Source organism: Pelobates fuscus, chromosome 2 (genome assembly GCF_036172605.1).
Source record: "Pelobates fuscus isolate aPelFus1 chromosome 2, aPelFus1.pri, whole genome shotgun sequence".
Taxonomy (NCBI): Eukaryota; Metazoa; Chordata; class Amphibia; order Anura; family Pelobatidae; genus Pelobates; species Pelobates fuscus.
Genome location: NC_086318.1, coordinates 328,269,963 through 328,295,486, shown reverse-complemented (window position 1 = coordinate 328,295,486; position 25,524 = coordinate 328,269,963). Strand labels below are relative to the sequence as shown.

The 25,524-nt window shown below is 44.5% G+C and overlaps 1 protein-coding gene across 1 annotated transcript in view; it reads right to left on the bottom strand.

The window, feature by feature from the left end:
- USP45 (ubiquitin specific peptidase 45) overlaps positions 1 to 25,524 on the bottom strand; it is a 110,811-nt gene that overhangs the window by 31,773 nt on the left and 53,514 nt on the right. The window lies entirely within an intron of this gene.

Sequence of the window (25,524 nt, the reverse complement as noted above, 5' to 3'; positions counted from 1 at the left end):
ACTGTCAATCAGACTGCCACTAGGGCACTTCATGGTGGCTAACTGATTTTTGGTCTCCTGATGTTGGAAGTCTTTATGCTCTGCAGGTAAAATCCCCATAGGAAAGCACTGAAACAATCGATGGATGATGACGGAGAAGACATAAGTAAACAAAAGTTTGTTGTTTTTTTAACCATTTTCATGCTGGGGGAGGGGGAGCAGAGGGAACTATAGTGTAAGGAATACAACTTTGTATTCATATACCTATAGAATATTATATAAAACAACACATTTTGTTGTAATTTATTTTGAATAAATTGAACCAGAGATTTACTCACTTATATAAGCTATTTCTAATTTTAATTTCAGCGAATCCAGTAAATATAATATAGTATAATATACATGCTATTTTACATAAATATCCAAGCTATTTTACATAAATATCCATCAGAGTATTATATCTGAAATTAAAGCAGTCTGCATTAATGCTGAGACATGATATCCTGACAGCTCAAAGATGTGCAGTTTTGTCTCCTTGAAATTTTGCTCCGAGCAATGATCGTTGGCAAGACCGGACGACTGGGATGGTTGGTTGAATTGACCGTTCACAGATGTGGAGACATATGGGAGCCAGTGCCAATGCGCTACAACCTGTTGTTCCGTGTCAGCAGTATAATGAAGAAACAGGTTGGGCTTCTGCTAATGGTGACACACAGTGAAGGGCAACTGTCACACATAGATGCAAGTGGGCATGTTTGTCCTTCCTGCACTTTTCTGCTCGTATTGGAAATACTGTCAATTCTTCAAAGTTGATTTATGTACTCTGATGGGCCATTCAAGCAATAGGATATCTTGTATAACTAAAGTTATCAGCAATCACCACAGTCTTATTTTCTCTCAGTGACATTCAATGGCCTTATTTAGCAGGTACTATTTGACAAAAAAAAAAACAGCCTCTGGCTAAAAATAAGCACAAGTGAAGAAAAAGAATCCAACTATCAGCAAACATTTTAATAAAGAATGCAAAATAAATAGAGGAGAACAAATTAATTGGAGAGAGAGAAAATAGCCATGTTGAGATGAGTTGGGGTCAGAAAGTAGTTACAAACTTCGGTGGTGTCATGTAAGGTGCTTCTTTCAGAAATTTGAAAAAAAACTCTGTGATGTACGTGTTTTCATTGGTTGTGAGGAGGAAGAGGAGGAGTAGGGATTGAGCAAGAGATAAATGAGGAGAGTCAGAGCCGTCTATAATATTAATTGGACCCTGGGCAAATAATTTTCTTGGGCCCCCTGTACTCTGCCCCCCTTGCCCCCCACCAGCCCCCACTCCCTGGCGGGCAATCACACATTTCACCATGACACAGTGGGGGAACTAAAGTAGAGAGGTACAAGACATACTTACACAAACATATACACTGACAGACATACTGATACATACACACAAACATACTGACATACATATATTCACTGACAGATATATTGACACACACATACTAACACACACACTGTTACACACTTCCTCCCAGTGCTGCCAAAAAGCATGGGGCAGGTCGCGCTGTTAAAGGGACACATCGTGCGACCGAACTCCTGCTTACAAAGCCCCACCGGGTGGCCGTCAGTGCATGGGCCACCCGGTGAGCCTTCTTAGTGTACTGGGGGGAAAAAAGAAAAATAGTAGAGGGCAGGAGGGCCCATGGGGCAGCTGCTTTGGGACCCCCTGAGTAACTGGGCCCGGGACAGCTGCCCCGTTTGCCCCGCGTTAAAGACGGCCCTGAGGAGAGTATAAGGTAGTATTGTAGATTTTTTTTTCAGATTATTATTAGTAGTAGTATTTATAAAGCGCCAACAAGTTCCTTAGCCCTGTACTATGGGTGAACTAACAGACACGTTTTTGTAACCAGACAAGTTGGATGCACAGAACCAGAGGGATTGAGGGCCCTGCTCAATGAGCTTACATGCTAGAGGGAGAGGGCTATAGTGACACAAAAGGTAAGGGTAGGGTAAAAAAGTAGGTTGATGGTATAGTTTTTATTGAGGGCTTAGTGTGTTGTTTTTTTTTTTATTATTACAGTTTCAGGAGAAGAATCAGGGTATGGGGAGGGAAAGCTGTTCACACGCCTTCCTAAAGAATGCCTTCCTAAAGGAGTATGTAGACACAGACAAGGGAGTAGCAACACTTGAGGGAGGGAAGACCAGAAGTTCTGTTTTGGACAGGTTCAGTTTAAGGAAATGAGCAGCCATCCAGTTGGAAATAGCAGTGAGGCAGTCAAGAGGGCTGGTGAGAAATCAGGGGAGGACAGACAAATTTGCATGTCATCTGCATAGAAATCATACTGGAAGCTGAAAGAGCTGATGAGTTTACCAAGGGATGCAGTGTAGATTGAGAACAATAGGGAACCAAAGACAGACCCTTGGGGAACAGTAAAGGAGCGCTGGTAGAGGTATCACGTAGACCGAGATTATGGAGGATGAGAAGAAGCTGTTGATGATCAACAGGTTCAAAAGCATAAGAAAGGTTGAGGAGAATTAGGATAGAGTAGTGGCAATGGGATTTAGTAGTGATAAGATCACTGTATACTTTGGTCACAGCTGTTTCAACAGAGTGATGAGCGTGGAATCCAGATAGAAGCGGGTCAAGCAGAGAGTTGGATTCAGGGAAGTGTGTCAATCTCACATTGATTTTGGAGACAAATGGCCGTAGCAAGATAGTTGGATGGGGAATTGGGGTCGAAGTTGGGCTTTTTCAGAATCGGGGTTACGGTTGCATGTTTGAAGAGTAGAGGAAATGTACCAGAGGAGAGGGAAGATTGAAAATGTTATAAATAGAGATTATATAAATAATTCAAATAATGGTAGCCAGTAGAGTTTGTAAACTAAGACGATGGCATCAGAAAAATAAGTCATGATTTAAAGTATATTGTGGGTGGCACAATTTTCAGGAAAGGCATAATTGAATACTTAGGAAGGGCAATGATTAAGAAATTGCAGCAATTAAGCCCAGATAAGATGAAAAAGTGGGTGAGGAGATTTTGTGGTAGAGAATGTGATTAATGGACAGAGGCGGAAGAGGACATGAAAGAGTAATATTTAAGGAAAATAAAATATGTATGCCATTAAATGAACACTACAGAGCCACTACAGCTCCATTGTAAGAAGTCAAACTGGTTTTGAATGGTTTGACTTTATACCTGTGGTTCGCAAGGTGGAAATGTCTCTCTCATGAGTAGCTCCACACCTTGTTCTTTTTAAATTAGCTCCACCCCCTTTTTTGGGGTAAGAGTTTATGAAACTGAGAGAGGAGGCAGAACAACACTGTGGAAGGATGGAGAGTGTCCAGAGAGTTGTCCCGCAAAACCAGCTACAATTCATCACATCCAGTTTGACTGCAACACAGTAAGGGTGGGCATACTGGATTGTCTGTATGGTGCAAAAAAAAGTGTCTTCACCTGTGTGTCTAGTAACCCCCATTTTGAATTTCTTACTCTATTTAACTTATTTTATCCCCCCTATACTATGTCTTACACCCTCTTGTGTGTCTCTTACAACTCCCCTTGTGTGTCTCTTACAACTCCCCTTGTGTGTCTCTTACAACTCCCCTTGTGTGTCTCTTACTTTCCTCAGCCCCTTTGTGTGTTTATTTCTCCCCTCAGCCCCTTTGTGTGTGTCTTTCTTTCCTCCAAAGGGATATTCAGACACTGTCATACAGAGACATTCAGACCCCAACATACAAAGACATCCATAGTCTTTTTGTTGTCATACAGATACAGGCATACAGAGCAGGGTTCTGTGAAAATTTAGGGGGTATAGTGTTGGGGGGGGGGGGGGGTAGATGCTGTAGTTTGAGGGATGTGTAGTCAGGGAGTTAGGGGCTGTGGTGGAGGTGACAGGGGCTGTAGTGGGGGAAGGCAGGGCATGTAGAGGTGGGCAGGCAGGGGCTGTGGTGAGGAGTGTAAGGGCTGAGAGCAGGGGAGGCAGGGGCTGTGGTGAGGGGTGCAAGGGCTGAGAGGAGAGAGAGGGTGGACAGAGACTGAGAGGGGACAGGGAACAAGGGCTGTAAGGGGGGGGGGGGGAGACAAGTGCTGTGAGGGGAGGGACAAGGGCCGTGATGGCAGAGACAGGATTTAAAAATAAAGAAAACAATTAAAGTGTATTTCCCTCTCCCTGAAGCCAGGGAGGGGTGGGACAGGATCTAGAGCAGGCATAGGAAACCTTTGGCACTCCAGATGTTTTCGACTACACCTCCCATGATGCTTTGCCAGCATTCTGGGTGTAAAAGCATTATGATTAATGTAGTCCATAACATCTGGAGTGATGAAGGTTGCCTATCCCTGATCTAGAGTCTGGAGCCTGCAGTCAGTGAAGTCAGCCGGCCACTCTTGATGATGTCAGGAGGAGGAGGCATGACTTACACTGCTCTTCTGCCAGACTCCCTATCAGTCCTGGGAAAGTGCAGTGGATGTCACGCGCCCCCCTCCTGATATCATCAGGAGAGGCCGGCCGACTCCACTGGGTGCAGGGAGAGAGAGGTAATTTTAAAAACCCGAGTCCCAAGCCAGATTTTTGCACCTCCCTCCCCCCTGCTCTGGCGCCCTAAGCAGAGGTGGCCCTCTAATTAGGCAGTTTAGGCGGCCGCCTAAGGCCTCGCGCTGGCTGGGGCCTCGCGGCCGCCTAAACCGCCTGTTGGCAGAGTGTGTCAGGTCCTCGGTCAGTGACCGAGGACCTGACACCAGGAGGGGGCCCGGCGGGTTGCCCGGTATGCCGCCGGGTGCGAGGCCCCTCCTGGCTGCCCGGCCACCGCAGACACCGGTCTGCAGCTCCGCAGTCAGCAGAGCTGCAGACCATGTGTCTCGCGAGAACCGGTCAATCAGAGCGTTGCCGCGGGTTACCGCGGCAACGCTCTGACATCTCGCGAGATTACATGGTCTGCAGCTCTGTGGAGCTGCAGACCGGAAGGCAGCAATGGCCACCAGACCACCAGGGAGCCCACACTGGACCACCAGGGAAGGGTGACCACCAGGAAAGGTAGGCTCTCACCCCCCTCAGCCTTACCCTCAGCCTCACCACCCACACCACCCTCAGCCTCACTACCCCCACCACCCTCAGTCTCACTACCCCCACCACCCTCAGCTTCACTACCCCCACCACCCTCAGCCTTACTAACCCCACCACCCTCAGCCTCACTACCCCCACCCTCAGCCTCACCATCCCCCCACCCTCAGCCTCACTACCCCCACCACCAGCCTCACCATCCCCCCACCCTCAGCCTCACTACCCCCACCACCCTCAGCCTCACTACCCCCACCACCCTCAGCCTCACTACCCCACCACCCTCAGCCTCACTAACCCCACCACCCTCAGCCTCACTACCCCCACCACCCTCAGCCTCACTACCCCCACCACCCTCAGCCTCACTAACCTCACTACCCCCCACCCTCAGCCTCATTCCCCCTACCACCCTCAGCCTCACTACCCCCCCACCACCCTCAGCCTCACTATCCCTCACACCAGCCTCACTACCCCACACACCAACCTCAGCCTCACTACCCCCCCACCACCCTCAGCCTCACTACCCCCCCACCACCCTCACTACCCCCACCACCCTCAGCCTCACTACCCCCACCACCCTCAGCCTCACTACCCCCACCACCCTCAGCCTTACTAACCCCACCAGCCTCAGCCTCACTACCCCTCAGCCTCACTACCCACCACCCTCAGCCTCACTACCCCCACCACCCTCAGCCTCACTAACCACACCACCCTCACTAACCCCACCACCCTCAGCCTCACTACCCCCCACACCACCCTCAGCCTCACTACCCCCCAAACCACCCTCAGCCTCACCCCCCACCACCCCCCAAACCACCCTCAGCCTCACCCCCCACCACCCTCAGCCTCACCCCCACCACCCTTAGCCTCACCCCCACCACCCTTAGCCTCACTACCCCCCCACCACCCTCAGCCTCACTATCCCTCACACCACCCTCAGCCTCACTACCCCCCACACCAACCTCAGCCTCACTACCCCCCACACCACCCTCAGCCTCACTACCCCCCAAACCACCCTCAGCCTCACCCCCCACCACCCTCAGCCTCACCCCCCACCACCCTTAGCCTCACTACCCCACCACCCTCAGCCTCACTAACCCCACCACCCTCAGCCTCACTACCCCCACCACCCTCAGCCTCACTACCCCCACCACCCTCAGCCTCACTAACCTCACTACCCCCCACCCTCAGCCTCATTCCCCCTACCACCCTCAGCCTCATTCCCCCTCACCACCCTCAGCCTCACTACCCCCCCACCACCCTCAGCCTAACTATCCCTCACACCAGCCTCACTACCCCACACACCAACCTCAGCCTCACTACCCCCCCACCACCCTCAGCCTCACTACCCCCCCACCACCCTCAGCCTCACTACCCCCACCACCCTCACTACCCCCACCACCCTCAGCCTCACTACCCCCACCACCCTCAGCCTCACTACCCCCACCACCCTCAGCCTTACTAACCCCACCAGCCTCAGCCTCACTACCCCTCAGCCTCACTACCCACCACCCTCAGCCTCACTACCCCCACCACCCTCAGCCTCACTAACCCCACCACCCTCAGCCTCACTACCCCCCACACCACCCTCAGCCTCACTACCCCCCACCACCCTCACTACCCCCCCACCACCCTCAGCCTCACTACCCCCACCACCCTCAGCCTCACTAACCCCACCACCCTCAGCCTCACTACCCCCCACACCACCCTCAGCCTCACTACCCCCCAAACCACCCTCAGCCTCACCCCCCACCACCCCCCAAACCACCCTCAGCCTCACCCCCCACCACCCTCAGCCTCACCCCCCACCACCCTCAGCCTCACCCCCACCACCCTTAGCCTCACTACCCCCCCACCACCCTCAGCCTCACTATCCCTCACACCACCCTCAGCCTCACTACCCCCACACCAACCTCAGCCTCACTACCCCCCACACCACCCTCAGCCTCACTACCCCCCCACCACCCTCAGCCTCACTACCCCCCACACCACCCTCAGCCTCACTACCCCCCACACCAACCTCAGCCTCACTACCGCCCACACCACCCTCAGCATCACAACCCCCAACCACCCTCAGCCTCACTACCCCCACCACCCTCAGCCTCACTACCACCCTCAGCCTCACTACCCCCACACCACCCTCAGCCTCACTACCCCCCACACCACCCTCAGCCTCACTACCCCCCACACCACCCTCAGCCTCACTACCCCCCACACCACCCTCAGCCTCACTACCACCCTCAGCCTCACTACCCCCCACACCACCTTCAGCCTCACTGCCCCCCACACCACCCTCAGCATCAGGCACCACCATCCCCCACCACCCTCAGCCTCACCATCCCCCACCACCCTCAGCATCACCCCTCACCACCCTCAGCATCAACCCTCACATCACCCCCCTCCCTCTCACATCACCCCCCTCCCTCTCACATCACCCCCCTCCCTCTCACATCACCCCCCTCCCTCTCACCCCCCCTCCCTCTCACATCACCCCCCCTCCCTCTCACATCACCCCCCCTCCCTCTCACATCACCCCCTCCCTCTCACATCACATCACCCCCCCTCCTTCTCACATCACCCCCCCTCCTTCTCACATCACCCCCCCTCCTTCTCACATCACCCCCCTCCCTCTCACATCACCCCCCTCCCTCTCACATCACCCCCCTCCCTCCCTCTCACATCACCCCCCTCCCTCTCACATCACCCCCCTCCCTCTCACATCACCCCCCTCCTCTCACATCACCCCCTCCTTCTCAAATCACCCCCTCCTTCTCACATCACCCCCCCTCCTTCTCACATCACCCCCCCTCCTTCTGACATCACCCCCCTCCTTCTGACATCACCCCCTCCTTCTCACATCACCCCCCCCTTCTCACATCACCCCCCTCCTTCTCACATCACCCCCCCCTCCTTCTCACATCACCCCCCCCTCCTTCTCACATCACCCCCCCTCCTTCTCACATCACCCCCCCTCCTTCTCACATCACCCCCCCCCCTTCTCACATCACCCCCCCCTCCTTCTCACATCACCCCCCCTCCTTCTCACATCACCCCCCCCTCCTTCTCACATCACCATCACCCCTCTCACATTACAATCACCCCCCACACCATCACCTTCCTGTCACCATCACCCCCTCTCACCATCACCCGCCTCTCCTTCTCACCATCACCCTCCTATACACACACAACACACTTCAAGCAGCTACCCCATACACATAGGGTCTCAGACAAAAATGCAAACATGCTCACAGAGACATACATTCACACACAAGGATACTCCGTCAGACACACTCTCAGGCACATACACAGGTAAACTGTGCATCAATGTGTATATGTGACACTTTTTTGTTAGTGGGGCCTCATGTTTGAGTTTCGCCTAAGGCCTCATAAAGTCTAGAGCCGCCTCTGGCCCTAAGGCAGCTGCTTTTGCCACCTTATGGATGCGCCAGCCCTGGATATAGGGTGCTGCATTATCAGGGAGTTGGGGGGGATATAGGGTGCTGTATTATCTGGGAGTGGGGGGATATAGGGAGTTGTATTATTAGGGTGAGTGATATAGGGTGCTGTATTATCTGGGAATGGGATGTTATAGGGAGTTGTATTATCTGGAGTTGGGGGTTATAGGGTGCTCTATTATCTGGGGTGGGGGTATAGGGAGTTGTATTATCAGGGTGGGGATTATAGGTACTGTATTATCTGGGGTGGAGGGATATAGGGTGCTGTATTATCTGGAGAGGGGGATATAGGGTGCTGTATTGTCTGTTGTGGGGCTTATAGGGTGCTGTATTATCTGGGGTGGATGGATATAGGGTGCTGTATTATCTGGGGTTGGGGTATATAGGATGCTGTATTATCTGGAGAGGGGGATATAGGGTGCTGTATTGTCTGTGGTGGGGGCTTATAGGGTGCTGTATTATCTGGGGTGGGGGGATATGGGGTGCACCTGGGAGCGGTACTCTCACCAGAGGATGCTACATCACCATTATTGTTCTACCAATTTGCAAGTAAAGTTCTGTTGGTGTATTCCTGTTTCTGAGTCATTTTTGGCCCAGTGCTAGGAAGGTGTATATCAATTGATGTTGATCACTGGGCGGAGGCACTATTTAATATAAATATGTCCCAATCTTCCAATACCTCTGCAGAGGCTTAGGACTCCTGGCCTGTTCCAGCCCATGCAGTGGTACCCGTGTTCCCATGGAGCAAAAGGGACTACATATATGTAATGCATTAACAAAATATCAAATAAAAAGATAAATACCTCTAAAGGTCGAGTATGGATAAAATAACAAACCTGGAAAGCTTGTTTTGGGCTGACTGGCTGATAGGAACAAGAACTAAACTTATTTCCCAGCAACAATCTCTAAACATGTCCACACTGACAGTGTATACATTTTGCAGTTTTCAAGCATAGGAGTAGCTGCCATTCAGACAGTCACTGTGGTCTTCCTACTGAAACATATTCAGTTATTGAACCTTTTTACAACGGAAGTCAGCATGCAAAGTACTATGAGAAGCACCAAAACCAGTGCGTTTCACTGAAAAAACATGAGAAGCATCTGATTGGACACAGATCCTAAAACTCATATGGCTGCAATGAGGAGACTGCCCTGGTGATGGAATAAAAGTAATGGTCGTTTTAAAAAGAAAATGTTTGTTTTATTAGAAAACAAGGGGCTCCGTAATCAGAAGCACTAAAGACACATCTAATTAAAACTAAATAAAACTATACATAAAATGTGTGTGTATATATATACACAAACATTTGTTTTTGTTTACTAGCATCTTTCTTTAATGTGCATGTGGGAAAGACTGTGAATGCATTAACATTTAAATTCAACACTTCTTTATTAAGTCTTAAATGATTCCTCATAGAAAAATAAAAATTCGGTTATGCGTTCTCCATGAAATTAGTGATACAGAAATAAATACGGCAACAATAAACAGAGATACTATTAATGAAATCAAAGATAAAAAAAAAAATAATGGTCTTTGCATTGATACGTAGTATCCTGACAGCTCAAAGATGTGCAGTCTTGTCTCCTTGAAATTTTGCTCCAAGCTAAATCGTTGGCAAGACCGGACGACTGGGATGGTTGGTTGAGTTGACCATTCACAGATGTGGAGACATATGGGAGCCAGTGCCATTGCGCTACAACCTGTTGTTCCATGTCAGCAGTATAATGAAGAAACAGGTTGGGCTCCTGCTAATGGTGACACACAGTGAAGGGCAACTGTTATGAATATACAGAAGCTAATAAACTCTTTCTCTAGCTATTACACTTCAGACAACATTTCTAGTACTTAAAACTGACTTAGATCTAAATAAACTACACATTGTAGTCCTCAATATATATAATGGTTTTTTTCCCATGAATCTTAGAGGACAGCAGTATTCATTGACCTTGCAACTGGCAGTCATTTTACAGTGCAAATCATTAAATTAAATAGAACATCTTCAGGCATATTACATTCTCAGCTGCATTGTTTGTTTTGAGACTGTGGGTGAAAACCAACACAGTGTTGATTTTCAATTTCAGGAACACACTGAGCACCATAACCACTTCAGGAGGCTGAAGTAGTTTATGGTAGCAGGAATGACCTGGCGCAAAGTAGTCAAACCATTTTAGAACGGTTTGACTTCTTATCTAGGTTGGATGGACACGGCACTGCCCCCACTCTCACATTCAGAGAGAAGGAAGTTCTATGTCTGAGCTAAGTCTGGCTGATGCTCTCAGCTGATGAGCTAGCCCTGCAATGGCTCAGGAGAGCTAATTGAGAGAGAAAGCTGCTTAGGAGCTTATGGCTCTCCATCTGAAGTAGTATTCCACAGAAAGTGTCAGTTGTTCTGGTACTATTACCATCCCATCACCTATTCCTATCCTCCAAAGTTAAATTTTCAGCCCCCTCTTACTCTGTATCTTTGCAAACTAAACCTTTTTTTGGATTCCAATATTACTGCCTGCAAGCTAATAACAGTGAAATATGTAATTTTGCCTGATCCCATTCCCTCCTTACCTGCATGTTGGTATATCATATCGATTGTTTCTGACTGAATAAAAGCTTTCTCCTTGATAAAATAAACAATCCAAAACAGAGCTTTTCTTCATTTCACCATTAAATGGAATCTCTGCTTTGGTTGACGTCCTTCAGATTAACAGTATAAGTATTAAGACTTCTCTCAAAACTGGTCTCCAAATCCTGTCACTTTAATTTCAAAGTGTACCTGTTATGGTACACAGAACAAGATTTATATTAAAATGCATTAAATTCCATCTATATCTTGCACTAGTAGAAATGCTTACAAAAGTATAGATTTTAATTTAACATACTTTAAAAATATGGAACCTATCCTACTAGCTAGTTAATGCAGCACAGCCTGTAACACAGATGTCTGCCCAGGACTGAATGCTACAGGAGAGCAGAAGAACCCCCTACAGGCGGTTCTCCTGCACCTCATCACAGTGCTCATACTCTAGCAAGTGTTTGGAATTCTTGCAGGGTAAATATAGGACTTCTGTCAGCAACGTGCTGGTAGTGAAGCCAGTTTGTCATTGCCATTAGGGAGAATTCCAATTGTACACAAGCAAGACTAGAGGGTGAATGGTGGCTTTGGGGTGAATGTTTTAAGATACCTAAGTAAAACTATAACAGTTCCCAAATGAAAAAATATATAATATCAGATATACTTATCTGAAATTATATATTTACTTCTTTAGGAGTTGTCATTGTCACAAAATGTTCCCTTTGAGTATATGGCTTGCATTTTTTTTTTCTTTCAAATACAAGATACAACCAAAGCACTAGTTATTTCCTGTGCCGATTACTGCAGTGCATTTTTAACTGGCTCCCTTAACTGGTGTATTTGCACTCATTACAATTTATAATGAACATCACTATCCAGTTTATCTAACATGCATGCCGCCATTCATCAACCTCATTTATTTTCCATCTTTACAGTGGCCTCCCTTGCCATTTAGAATGATACTTAAACTCCTGTCCTAAGCTACTAAGCTCAATGACCGCACACACTGCATACTATATCTCTTTTTATTGGTTGAACCCCTTTCTTGGTCATTGTTAAGTTGGTGATATAAACTTATCTTCGGTTGGCACCAATATGTCTAACTCTGTCTTATGGAATGTTCAATATTCCCTATCTGACCTTTAATATACAGTCCTTTAATAAATACTAAAATCTAAATCTCTAGTGAAGTTTGTCATGCCATATAAACATGTTTTATTTTTATTCTATAGCTACCTTACATATGTTAGAAATGTGCATATTTGTTTACTTACATATATAGTGCACACCTAGATATAACTTCCCTTCTAGTTACATTACCCTTCTTGGGTTTTATACCCAATAATATAATTCCCCTAGATTGCCCCTGATCTATCTCCTTGACAGTCTCAGCCAATCCAATAGGTTCAAATGAGAGAGCATAATTGTGATTGGCTAAGAACACCGCTTCTGATGAGGTCTGCCAAGCAAGCAGATCAGGGGCAGAGCCAGCAGCAGCAGACTGGAACAAAAGTAAGAGTTTACTATATTTAGAGGGCCCGGGTGGGCTAGATGGTGGGTTTAACACTGTAGGATCATGAATACATGTTTGTTTTCCTGACCCTATAGTGTTCCCTTAATGTATTTTTGTGCCACAACAAACAAAGACAGTTCTTAAGCCTGAATATAGTGATTTGGAGCAGAACAACGTTTGGGTTTAATCGCTGCCTTTCATAATTATGTCATGAGACAGAAGAATTTTTCTATAGAAAACGCACTGTTTCAGAGATGAATTTGTTGACACAATTTTTACCAACTGTACCCTGCTGAAAAATGTTGTAAATGTCACTCAAAAAAGGTAATTAAATAAAATTTAAAAAATAAAAGAATAATCTCATTTATTATTGCTGCTAATTTCGAAGAGCACTCAAGGCACTATAATAACTTCATCAAAATTAAGTGGTCATGGTGCCAGAAGGCCACCGGGCAAATTCTTATTTTATTTACTTTACCCTTTTTATTCCAAAACCATCCATGTTATGGACACTGGGTGAGTAAATGTGCCATCGTGCAAATCTCTTCCATCCCCTCTCTATGCGCTACAGGGAGAGACCAAACTGCAACCCAGCACATATGCAGTCAGTGACTTGGGCAAGGTGAAGTTTAAACAAACTCTTCTTTACTAGAAAACCATTACAAAAAGCAAAGGGATAGTCTTTTATCAGTCACACATAATGCATTGCATAAGTCAAAATATACTTATACATCCTCACACTCACAAACCTTTGGAAATGTGCGTGAATAAAATTTTATAGCATGACAGGAGGCTTCATATTTGCTTAAGTCTCTCTTTACTAGAACTCCACAGCAGCACATTAACATAGAGATAAAAACACCAGAGACAAAAAAAATCATGAATCTATAAAAGGCTTCTCCCAACTATTTCCTCTTTCTTTGCTGCTCTGCAGACAGTACAGGTCAGAGTACCACTGCCTCCTGTTATATATGGGTGGTTGTGGATATTTTACTGTATTTATATGTTTATTACTGTATTGATTTATTTGTTTAACCCCTTAAGGACCGGACTTTTTTTGCGATGTTGTACATTTGCGACCAGGCATCTTTTTACACTTTTGTGGTGTTTGTGTTTAGCTGTAATTTTCCGCTCTCTCATTTACTGTTCCCATACAAATTATATATTGTTTTTTTCAGGACAAAAGAGGATTTCTTTACATACCATTATTTATATAATCTCATGTAATTTAATTTTTAAAAAATATGATGAAAAATTGAAAAAAATACATGTTTTTTGACTTTTATGTGAAAAATCTTTTATTCGTCTACAAAAGCGAATGAAAAAAACTGCTAAATAGATTCAAAATTTTGTCCTGAGTTTAACCCCTTAAGGACACGACATGTGTGACATGTCATGATTCCCTTTTATTCCAGAAGTTTGGTCCTTAAGGGGTTAAAAATACCCCGTGTTTACATGCTTTTTGCTATTTTTTTGCATGTTATAGGGCTATAAGTACAAGTAGGATATTGCGGTTTCAAAACATACATTTTTAAAATGTATCAATAGTGACATTGTAACACTATTATCTGTCATAAATCGCTGAATAACACCCCACATGTACATATTTTTTTTAAAGTAGACAACCCAGGGTATTCAATATGGGGTATGTCCAGACTTTTTTAGTAGCCAGTTAGTCGCAAACACTGGCCAAAGTTAGCGTTCATATTTGTTTGTGTGTGAAAAAAGTAAAAAACTAAATTGAACGCTAATTTTGGCCAGTGTTTGTGACTAAGTGGTTACTAAAAAAGACTGGACATACCCCATTTGCAATACCTTGGGTTGTCTTCTTTTGCAAATGGTATGCCATCATGGGGGTAATTCTCATTCCTGGGCTATCATACACTCTCAAAGGCACGTAACCAACCTGGCCATTTTCAATGTAAAAATATTTGACCCATATATTTGACCCTGTAACTTTCAAAAACGCTATAAAACCTGTACATGGGGGGTACTGTTATACTCAGGAGACTTTGCTGAACACAAATATTAGTGTTTCAAAACTGGAAAATGTATCACAACAATTATATCATCAGTAAAAGTGCTGTTTGTGTGTGAAAAATGCAAAAAAAAGTAACGTTCACTGACAATATCATCGCTGTGATATGTTTTACTGTTTTGAATCACTAATATTTGTGTTCAGCGAAGTCTCCCGAGTAAAACAGTACCCCCCATGTACAGGTTTTAGGGTGTCGTAGAACGTTACAGGGTAAAATACAGTGATAGCAAATTAAATTCTCTGTACTTTCGGCCTGGGTTGGCAGGCAGGTCCCTTAAATTGCAATCAATAAAATAACTTCATTATGTAAAAATATTACATAAATACGCACGTAGAATTTAAATATATATGCATATTTATATATTTGAAGTCTACGTGTATATTTATATAATTATTTATGTAATTTTTTATATGGACATATGAATAGTTCGTATTCTTTTTATTTATTTATATATACATAGATATATATACAATTTCATTCTAAGTGTATTTTGATATAAATATATATATATTAATATCAAAATACAGTTAGAATAAAATTTCGTATAGATATATAATTTTTTTTAATTTTTTATTATTATTTTTAATTTTTTAAATTTAATTTAATTTACTTATTATTTGTATTTTATAATAATATATATATACAATATATATAGTTATTATATATATTATATATATACGTGTGTAATTTAATTATAAGTGTATTTTTATATTAATATATGTACATATTAATATAAAAATACACTTAGCATGACATTATATATATGATATATAGACATATATTATATAGGTATAATATATGTCTATATATCATATATATATATATATATATATATATATACACATATATAATAATAAAAAATTTTTTTATTAACATTGACTTTAACTTTACATTTTTTTAATGATTTTACAGCAGCAGGGAGACACTAGGACACCTATTGTGACCATGTGGTCGCCCTGTTGGGCGATCACATGGCCACAGGGGTCCTAATTCGCCATGGGGAGACTGTCTGGGCTGCAGGCAGTCTCCCCACACCGGGACCAACGCCGATCGCCGCCGGGGGAACGACGGCGATCGGGTAAGTACATTTTAAATTAAGGACGGTTCAGGACCGTCGTCGGTCGGCAATGGGAAAATGCCGATGACGGTCCTGAACCGTCCCGCGTCCTTAAGGGGTTAAAGGGTATTTTTGCATCTACCTTCTTAGTGCTGTAGTCCTGCTTAGTGCTGTAGGGATTCATTTATTTAGCTATACTGTATTTTCTGCATCTACCTTCTTAGTGCTCTAGTGATTGATTGATTGATTGATTGATTTAGCTATCTGTATTTTCTTCACCTACCTGCTTAGTGCTGTAGTGATTGCTTGATTTATTTACTCTGTCTTTCTGCATCTACCTTCTTATGTCTGCGGGGATTTATTTGTTTAGAATGTGTTTACCTCCCTACTGCCATTATGATTTATTTAGATTGTATTTTTCTGTCCCTACTTTTTTGCTGTAGGGATGTATTTTCTCTTATGATTTTTCAGCATTTTCCTGTTTTGGGCACCCCTGTCTGGGGATCGTTTTTTTTTTTTTATTATTGGGTTTGGGGGGGTTCCCTTCCTCCCTCTAACTTTTCTGGGTGGCTTTGCCCCCTTCTCTTTTCGTCCATTTTGCGGCCGCTGGAAAGCAGTCCTCCGACCGCTTTCCATTGCCGACCACCGGGACCCCGGACCAGTTACCAGACTTACCGCATTAGTTTTGTTGATGGCAGGCACATGTGCTGTAGCTTTGACTGGGACTCAGCTATGACTTGGGCGCATTGCACCCTCAGGCTGTCCTGGCTTTGTGCCCCATGTGGCTGGCAGGTTAGGCTACTGGGGACCATAGTGGATGATATAGATCACAGGCATGCTATATAGAGCTGTGCACAACCCCTCAAGGGTTACAGGCACAACTGGCAGTGTTACCACTTATACTCATCCCCCCCCCCCCCCTTTTTGTTTGTTCAGATGATTGCTTGCAGCGCTCTGTTTTATCATTTTGACCAATGGAGCACCTCTTGTGAGGTAACTCAGTTGGTGAGTTCCCTGACTACAGGTGTACTCATTATGCAAGTTCACTATTTACGGAGTGTCAGGCACTATTTAACTGAAGTGCGTTATCTACAGTTACACAATGGAATGCTTGGTGCAGTCACACAGAAGAATGCTATCTACAGTTACACAGTAGAAGGCTATGTACAGTTACACAGAAGAATGCTATGTACAGTTACACAGAAGAATGCTATGTACAGTTACATAGAAGAATGCTATGTACAGTTACATAGAAGAATGTTATGTACAGTTACACAGTAATACTATGTACAGTTACACAGAAGAATGTTATGTACAGTTAAACGGAAGAGTGTTATGTAAAGTTACACAGAAGAGTGTTATGTACACTTACACAGAAGAGTGTTATGTACAGTTACACAGAAGAATGTTATGTACAGTTACACCGAAGAATGTTATGTACAGTTACACCGAAGAATGTTTCGTACGGTTACACAGAAGAACGTATTGTATGTTTACACAGAAGGATGTTATGTACGGATGCACAGAAGAGTGTTATGTACAGTTACACAGAAGTGTGTTACAGTTACACAGAAGTGTGTTATGTGCTATTTATCTGAAGAGCGAAAGGTACATTTTATCGGAGAATGGAATGTGCAGTTCCTCACCTGTACATCTCTGAAGGTCCTGACTTGTCTTGCCCCAGGACTTGGCCGGCTTTGTCTGTGCCTTACTGATTGGCCTGCTTTGTCTGTGCCCCATTGATTGGCCTGCTTTGTCTGTGCCCCATTGATCTGGCCTGTGCTGTCTGTGCCAGAATGTCTGCATGCCAAACCTACTGCCACATACTTACGCTTGTGCATTGCATGCGCTGCCCAACTTGCCTCGGTCACTATATGGGGTGCTGCCCCTATCTCCCTGCCGGTGACTCCTCTATACTCCTTTAAGTCGCTTTGCCTGGGACCGCTGCACAGGAGAACCCTTATCCCGGTTAACAGTGCAGACAATGACTACTATAGCAGTGACCGCCTCTGTGGAATTAGGCTTCAGCCAGGGTCCTCCCTTAAGCTTATCAGGAGCGTAACGCTAGAGGGCGCACCTTTAAAACAGCAGACGACTTGAACGAGTCAGACTCTCCTGGAGTAGAGCAGGCAAGGGCACATAAGCGCTACTGGAAGGGTGAAGGCCCTGAACCAGTGACTTGAATGAGTCAGACTCTCCTTGAGGAGAGCAGGCAAGTGCGCATGAGCGCTACTGGAAGGGTGAATGCCCTGAACCAGGCTCCCGGAAAGATAAGACTCTGAGGAGTGGCTAACCCCTCTGCAGTCAGCCAGACGGCCCTGCCTATATGGTGCGGCGGAGGCGATGACCACCGGATGCGGCAGTGACCACTTTCTTAAAAAGGCAGCTGACTTGGAGGAGTCAGACTCTCTGAGTGGAGAGCAGTCAAGGGTGCATAAGCACTATGGGTAGGATGAAGGCCCGGAACCAGACGCCCGGAAAGATTAGACTCCGGAGAAGTGTCTAGCCCTGATATGATCGACCTTGACGGCCAGACGACACTGCCTATGTGGCGCAGGGGTGAAGGTCCCCTTAAACCCCCCACCATGGCCGCTCTAGCTGAATGGCGGGCGGACCGGTTCCCCTCGGAGGGAGAGGACGATGGGGGTGTGGATCCCTAGTGGCACCATGAGATGTAGAACAAAGTCCACTACAGGGGCCCCGACGACCTTGGAAGAAGAGGTCGTCTCGTGAATCGCCCTTGTTCGACCCGCTATCCATTGCTCACCTGGTTTCTTTGGAATGATCTCTGCCCGATCACCTAGCACCATCGGTGCGTTTCTGGGCCTGTAGACCGCTGGCTTGAGAAGCCTGCAGGATAATTCAAGCGGTATTTCCAGCCGGGCTCCCGAACAAAGTAGCTGCAAACCCAGACTTAGACCCCGATGGGGAACTGCGGTTTTGCTGGTTAAGCACCTGTCTAGTATTCAGGAGATCCTGAGTGCGGCCCACCGCAGTGCCTATACTATTAAGTCCGCACTGGAAAGCCGATTGTTCTCCGCTACACGAGTGAGTTGTGCTAGCGGGACATACGAGGAAGTATAAGAGCTGTCCTTTTTTATATGGAAGTACTTCACGGAGGCTTATCTCAGCTCCAACCCGTACCTTTTACAGGGGATTGGACCCTTGACGGGGCCCCGAGTCTGGGGTGGCAGACAACCCTATCCTAAACGCAGTTTGGACCGCTGGAGGTGCTTGGGATAAAGGGATCTAAGCCCCTCGGAGTCCCGGCAATATTCACTAGTTACTGTGAATTAGACGCGGCCCTCAAGAAACTTCTAGGGACCGCGGGACCCAGTTCTGGTAAGGTGGCCTCTATTTTCTCCCTGGTGAGATAGGTATCTTGTGCATCAGTCATTTGGGCGACAATACAACCTGGTTGGCAGGTTGGGAGGAATTGAGGACATTCAGGAATACCAGAACTATCTGAAGAGATCTTTCTCGTTTCCCACGCGTTGGGACCCGGACGCGACTCTTCATCGATATAGGACATCTTGCTGTACGGTCTACCTGGACGGGCTTGCCGGACCCTCTGCGAGGTACCTCCCAGACCGAAAGGTCAGACGCTCCCTGCGTTTTCCCTTGTTAGAGTCCCTGGATTTCGTTTTTTTTTCAACCAGGGAAATATCGACCTCCTCTACATCTCAAGAAGTGGAGTCCTGGAGGGCAGATTGGATGCAAGGGGGTGACCCCTACGCTCTCCTCTGCCCGAGTTCTCGTACATATGGAATAGTTTTCTCTGGGAGGACCCGGCGTCAAGACTTTAGTCCACGGAGGAGGACCCATCAGGCCCCGACCAGTTCGGCTGGATGACGGACCCGTTTGCTCAGCGATGGACGCTTCCCTCCAGGAGTGTTCGACACGGAGATGGGGACGAGTCTCCTCCGTTTGTTTGGTCTCAGGACCTTTCTACAGGTGCCTTGGTCTGCTTGTTCTTTGGAATTATGATCTCTGTTTCGGCAGAGTCGCACCTAGTACCTGGATTCCCTGGACCCTTGCTCATTTGATCTCGGGGATTGTGAGAATTTGGTCTGCATGGCGACCCTGACGTAGTTTGATCTCCTAATTTTGCTACTGCTTTTACAGTGTTCGGGTATTGTTCGGTCACTTTATTACCGGGGACTGCCATATTAATTAGATTAGGTAGCGCGTACGACTGTTGTCGGCGGGCCTCGCTCTGCTTAGAATTCCCTTTACGATTCCTGAGGACAGTATTCATCTCCCCAGGGGGTACAAGCATTTTTGTCATGCTCCTATGGTGGGTTCGGTCGGGTTTTGCCCATTCACTGATTCTGGATTTATTTCAGTTATACCTTGTTTTTCTTTCAGATGGGTTTGGCGGTTCGGACCTTAGTTGTCTATCAGCCTTAGTCGGACCCGAGGGTCATATTCTTACTTTGGTAGCGCTCCCACCTTTAGGCGGTGTTCGACGTCACCGTTTGTTTAAATGGTTCTTCCCTTTTTCTTGCCCTTCATGTACTGCTTTGTTGTGGTTGCCATTGGCAATAGGTATAGGTTTTTTTGGTTCACTTAAGTCCGTAACACGGCGACTTCAGGTACCGACATGGCGGGCGTTTTTCTCCAAGACATTGTACGCTTTCCTGCCGGTTACGAGGAGCTATCTTCATAGAGTTTAGGTTGGTACGGCGGATCGTGTTTCTTTGGTCTTTGCTGTCCGAGCGTTAAAACAGCAAATATGAAGCCACCTGTCATGCTATAAAATTGTAGATTATACTAGCTTTAGTGTAACTATAATCTTAATTTTATTAATGACAGGAGGCAAATATTTCCCTCCCAGTTTCTCCCTCCCCTTGTTGTTTGTTGGTTTGACTGACTTGTTGTTTATTCACCTGGTCTCCTGGGCTAGGTTGGTTATCTGGGGGAGTTGGGGTTTATCTGGGATACGGTACCGTCTGTATTTTATGATGGGGATTCAGGTTTTTTCCACTATCTGGGATATTATACTGTCAGTATTTACGATGGGGATTCATGTTTTCTTAGTACATTACATTCGCTAATCAGTGTTTTTGACTCTGTTTATCTCGTTTCAGTTTAATGGTTTGGCTACAGTTCTTAGATCAGACTACTCTACAGGATAAAAGTCACCCACTGGTTCCACGATTTCAAGTTCACATGGCATTCATCGTTATGTTATGTTTGTTTCTCCTGTTATTGTATTTGTGGTGTATTGTTCATGTACTTTATTTGTCGCAGCGTGAAAGAGGAAATAGTTGGTTGGGAGAAGCCTTTTATAGATTCCTGATTTTTTTTTTTGTCTCTGGTGTTTTTATCTCTATGTTAATGTGCTGCTGTGGAGTTCTAGTAAAGAGAGACTTAAATGACCACTCTAGGCACCCAGACCACTTCAGCTTAATGAAGTGGTCTGGGTGCCAGGTCCAGCTAGGGTTAACCCATTTTTTTAATAAACATAGCAGTTTTAGAGAAACTGCTATGTTTATAAATGGGTTAATCCAGCCCTCAAAGCCTCTAGTGGCTGTCTCATTGACAGCCGTTAGAGGCGCTTGCGTGCTTCTCACTGTGAAAATCACAGTGAGAGCACGCAAGCGTCCGTAGGAAAGCATTCCTATGAGACCGGCACGCACAGCTCTTGCCGCGCATGCGCATTCAGCCGAATGGGAGGAGAGGAGGAGAGGAGGAGGATCGGAGGAGAAGAGCTCCCCGCCCGGCGCTGGAGAAAGAGGTAAGTTTAACCCCTTCCTCTCCCCAGAGCCCGGCGGGAGGGGGTCCTTGAGGGTGGAGGCACCCTCAGGGCACTATAGTGCCAGGAGAACAAGTGTTCATAACTGATAAGTGGAACTACCAAACAAAATAATCTGATTGGTGGAACTTCTTCCTGGCCTGGGAGGGTTCTGCCAGCTACTGACACTCACTTGTGCAGGGGGAGCAGCTTTAGGAATATTAATATAGTTGTTTTTCAGGGTGGAGGGGGAGTTAACAAGGTACAGCTGAATGTTTGAAGCACAGTGGTAAAATTAAAAAATATAGGAACTGTAACACATGTACATGAATCAAGAGGATGTAAGATTTGTTGAGAGGGGATTGAAAGAAGAGCAAGAGGAGATGAAAAGCAGAACGATGGATGGGAGAAATCTAAAATGAGGAGCTAGAGTGTGCGATCAGATAAAGAAATTAAACAAAAAAAATAAAAAGAGAAGGATCCACAGAGACGCAAAGGAGATAGGAGTCATAAAAGTAGAGTAAGGGGAGGAAAATCTCCAAAAAGGACACAACATAAAGACAAATTTTGAGGAGACACCAAAAACAAAAAAAAGATAAAGGGGTCTTAAAAGGGGGTAAAAAAAGAAGATATGAGGTTATGGGATGGTTAAAATGTGAGGGTGGGGAGGAAAAGAAAAGAAGATGGGGATAGTGCAAGCTGAAAGTAAAGTAAAACAAAAAGAATGCTGTACGAATCTGGTAGCATTCTTGTCCTACATTGTCCATACATATTTTTATCAATTGTGACAATAAGGCAGCCATGTAAGATCTCCATTTTTTTAAAAGGAATTTAAACCTAAAATGTTGACAGTTTACCAAAATATTTTGCATTAATGAAGAAGAAATATATAACCTGGCGTAAATCATGTTTAACTCTTTTGCTACTGAAAGGATCTGGTTGTGCAATTCATAATTCATCTGCTGGCATCCAGCACTAAAAAGGGTTAATACATGCAAAACACAATCTTTCCAGATACAGGGGAAAAAATACATAAATCTGCACTCCTAATATTCAGAGTAGTGGAAAACAAACAGACGGGCCCTGTAGCGATGTATCCAATCTGTCCCAGCAAAACGTCTGGCAGCTGCAACACTAACAAAATTAACAGTGGATGAATTAGTACCAGACGCTAAGCAGTTGCCATGGAAGGAATCATCCTTCCAGTTCTACGTTCCAGCATGGTAGGGGGTGGGAGCGGAGGAAACTGTACGAAAGAAGCAAACTGGCACCCACAATGATTTTATGCAATGTGTAATTAAATAAACCCACTCCTACTAAGAAATAGGGATTACAAGAAATGCGGCTTAGATAACAATGACCTCTATTAAAATGTAGCTTCCCACATGGAATGAAATAAAATAATAAGCTTAAAAAAAATAAAAAAAGAATAGAAAAATAAAAAGAACAGAAAGATAAGATTAAAAAGATACAAAAAGAAAGACAAACCGAAAAAAAACATATATATAAAAAACAAACAAAAAAAAAAAACAACAACGATGTAATACGATGTAATACGGTGTAGATACTGAATGGTTATGTATAGAAAGTTTTAAGTATCAACAAACTATCTCCAATCTAATCTTTTTCTTAAAGGTGACATGTCAGATCCATTAAATTTTTATACAGTATTATGTTTACTTATCCCCTATATTTAACAAATGTGTATTTATGAGGAGTGAAAAATATATTCACATGAAGACACTTACACCTCTTTATAATACAACTGGGTGCCTCCATCTCCACTCCCTCTCTGCCCATTGATTCTGGCATATAGAAAAGTAGAGATAAAAAAAAAAAAAAAAAAAAAAAATTTCTCATCCTAATTTGCATTATGTGCCCTAGCAGTCCCTGTATGAAACTGGCTTGTAATGTAATTTGCCAAATATTAAATATAACTTATAAGAAAATTGAGTCACATTAAAAAGTTTAAAACAAGTTAGTGATTTTCAGAGTTTTATTAAATAGTGTAATATCCACAGAAGTGATTTTTCCCACTGAAGTCTATCAACCTCTGGCACACATTCATTCACATGTTTTATTCAAGATTCCATGGAATTTGTTGGAGCAGAGATAACTGCACAGGCCCAGAAAGAGTCAGGAAAAAATGATAGCCAAGCACTAGAACATTGCATAGCTCACAATGCAATGCCATATGTGCAACAAGTGGAAAAACATTTAAAAACATTTAAAGGATGCTCAGAATCCCTAAGAGCACTTGAACTTGCTCAAATGCTTAATGTATGCAGAGTGTGTTTTCTTTTTCTCCATTTTACAAAAAAATGAAGATTTCAATAGAAATTTACAGTTTTATAAATCAACCTTTCAGGCAGACAATATGTCCTGTTACTTCCTGGTTTGGAGAGCTCAGCTGACCTATGCTCATCAGGCAGACAATTGCTCAGACCACTTGTCTTGCACAAAAATCTTTGGGAAGTCTGTGATTGGCCAGCCCAGAAAGTCTGGGCGGGTTTAGAAAGGGAGGCCTTGTAAAGGCTGTAGACAACATATCTGCAGCTGTTGCAAGCCGCTTTAATATATACTCCCAGTGAATAAATGCATGCAAATTTTAATTTGGGTAATATCTACTAAGCTATGATTTTTTACATTTATTTTTTTACATTTGGGCAGTGGGTTGTCTCTTTAATATATCATCCATATAACAAAGTTTAAATTAGGTCAACTCCTGCCTGTAGTTTCCGCTTAAGACGCTTTATTAGTGGTTTTCAGTTGCATACATGTTTCAGTCATTTAGAAAAATTTAACTTCTGCTTCACCTTTCTCTGCAACATAACTTCTCTCAAAATATTGCTTTCAGATAAATTAATAATCCCCCAAGTATTGAAGGAATGCAATGTTACAGAATATATTTGGATAACAGTTCTGCTCAAATAAAAAACACAACAGACTGGCAGTCTCTGGCCAGCACGCAGCCAGGGTGAGCAGGCAGAATAATTCAAGCCTCCTGCTAACCCTGGCAGGGACTGCAGCCGGCTGTGGTGGGGGTACTGTCAGTTTGCCAGTTTATTGAAGTCTGTTCAGCACTGGCACCGCACGGACCTGGTATACAGCTTGAGATTTAAGCAAATCAAAGATAGTTCTGAAGAGACCAGTCACACAACACCACACAGATGGGTGACTGGGTCAAGGGAAGCATATACAGTAACTGATAAACAAGTATAAAACCCCTCGGCAGTCACATACTTGCTGATTAACAATAATTGTAAACCACAACCAAGTGAAATAGCATGCAACATTTAACGGAGATATGTTTAATTATTTTACTGTTTTTTTTTCATTAAGTTCCCTAAATGATAGCTCCAATAGCCAACAGCAAATCTTATCTATTTATTGAATGTGCAAATAGAGCACAAATTTAGCACTCCAGACATCTTGCAGAAATTATCATTGTGTGAAATTCTGCATATTTAATGATATTTCTCTGTGAAAGATAAATATACTAATGATTACTAATACAGTTGAGTGCTATAGGAAACTATATTCTTAAAAGGTCAAGATTCTGTTTATAGTATTGTAAAAACAATATATTAAAGATAAGATTATGAACGGCATACATAGGTCTATGATCTTAAGACAACAAAATGACTAATTTTCACACAAATGTCTGCAGATTTAAGTATTTTTTTTTTTATCTCCATCTATCAATGTTGCCCAAAGTTTCAGAGGTGCTTTAGGTACCAGGAAAGCACAATTTTTATTCAAAATACTTAAAAACATATTGATACAAACACATTGGTACTCTAGATGTTGTCTAGAGTTTCTGGGTGCTGTCCCTTGACTTCCTGTCACAGTCCATTATAACAGCCCACTACTCGACTGCATTGATAATGCAGAATTTACTCTTCAAGATTATCACTGTCAAATTCATCCAACCTGGATGGCACTTATAGGACCGCGGGACTCTAGGCCAATCACATCTGTCAATGCATTATCAATGCCACTGGAGGGCAGTGTCCGGGTACTGTTTAACATAAAACAAGATATGCCTTGCGCACTCAGCTGTGGTGGTTAAGTTGCACAGAATCACACTTAAAATATATATTTTTGGTCTGCTGAAATGAAATCTCTTCC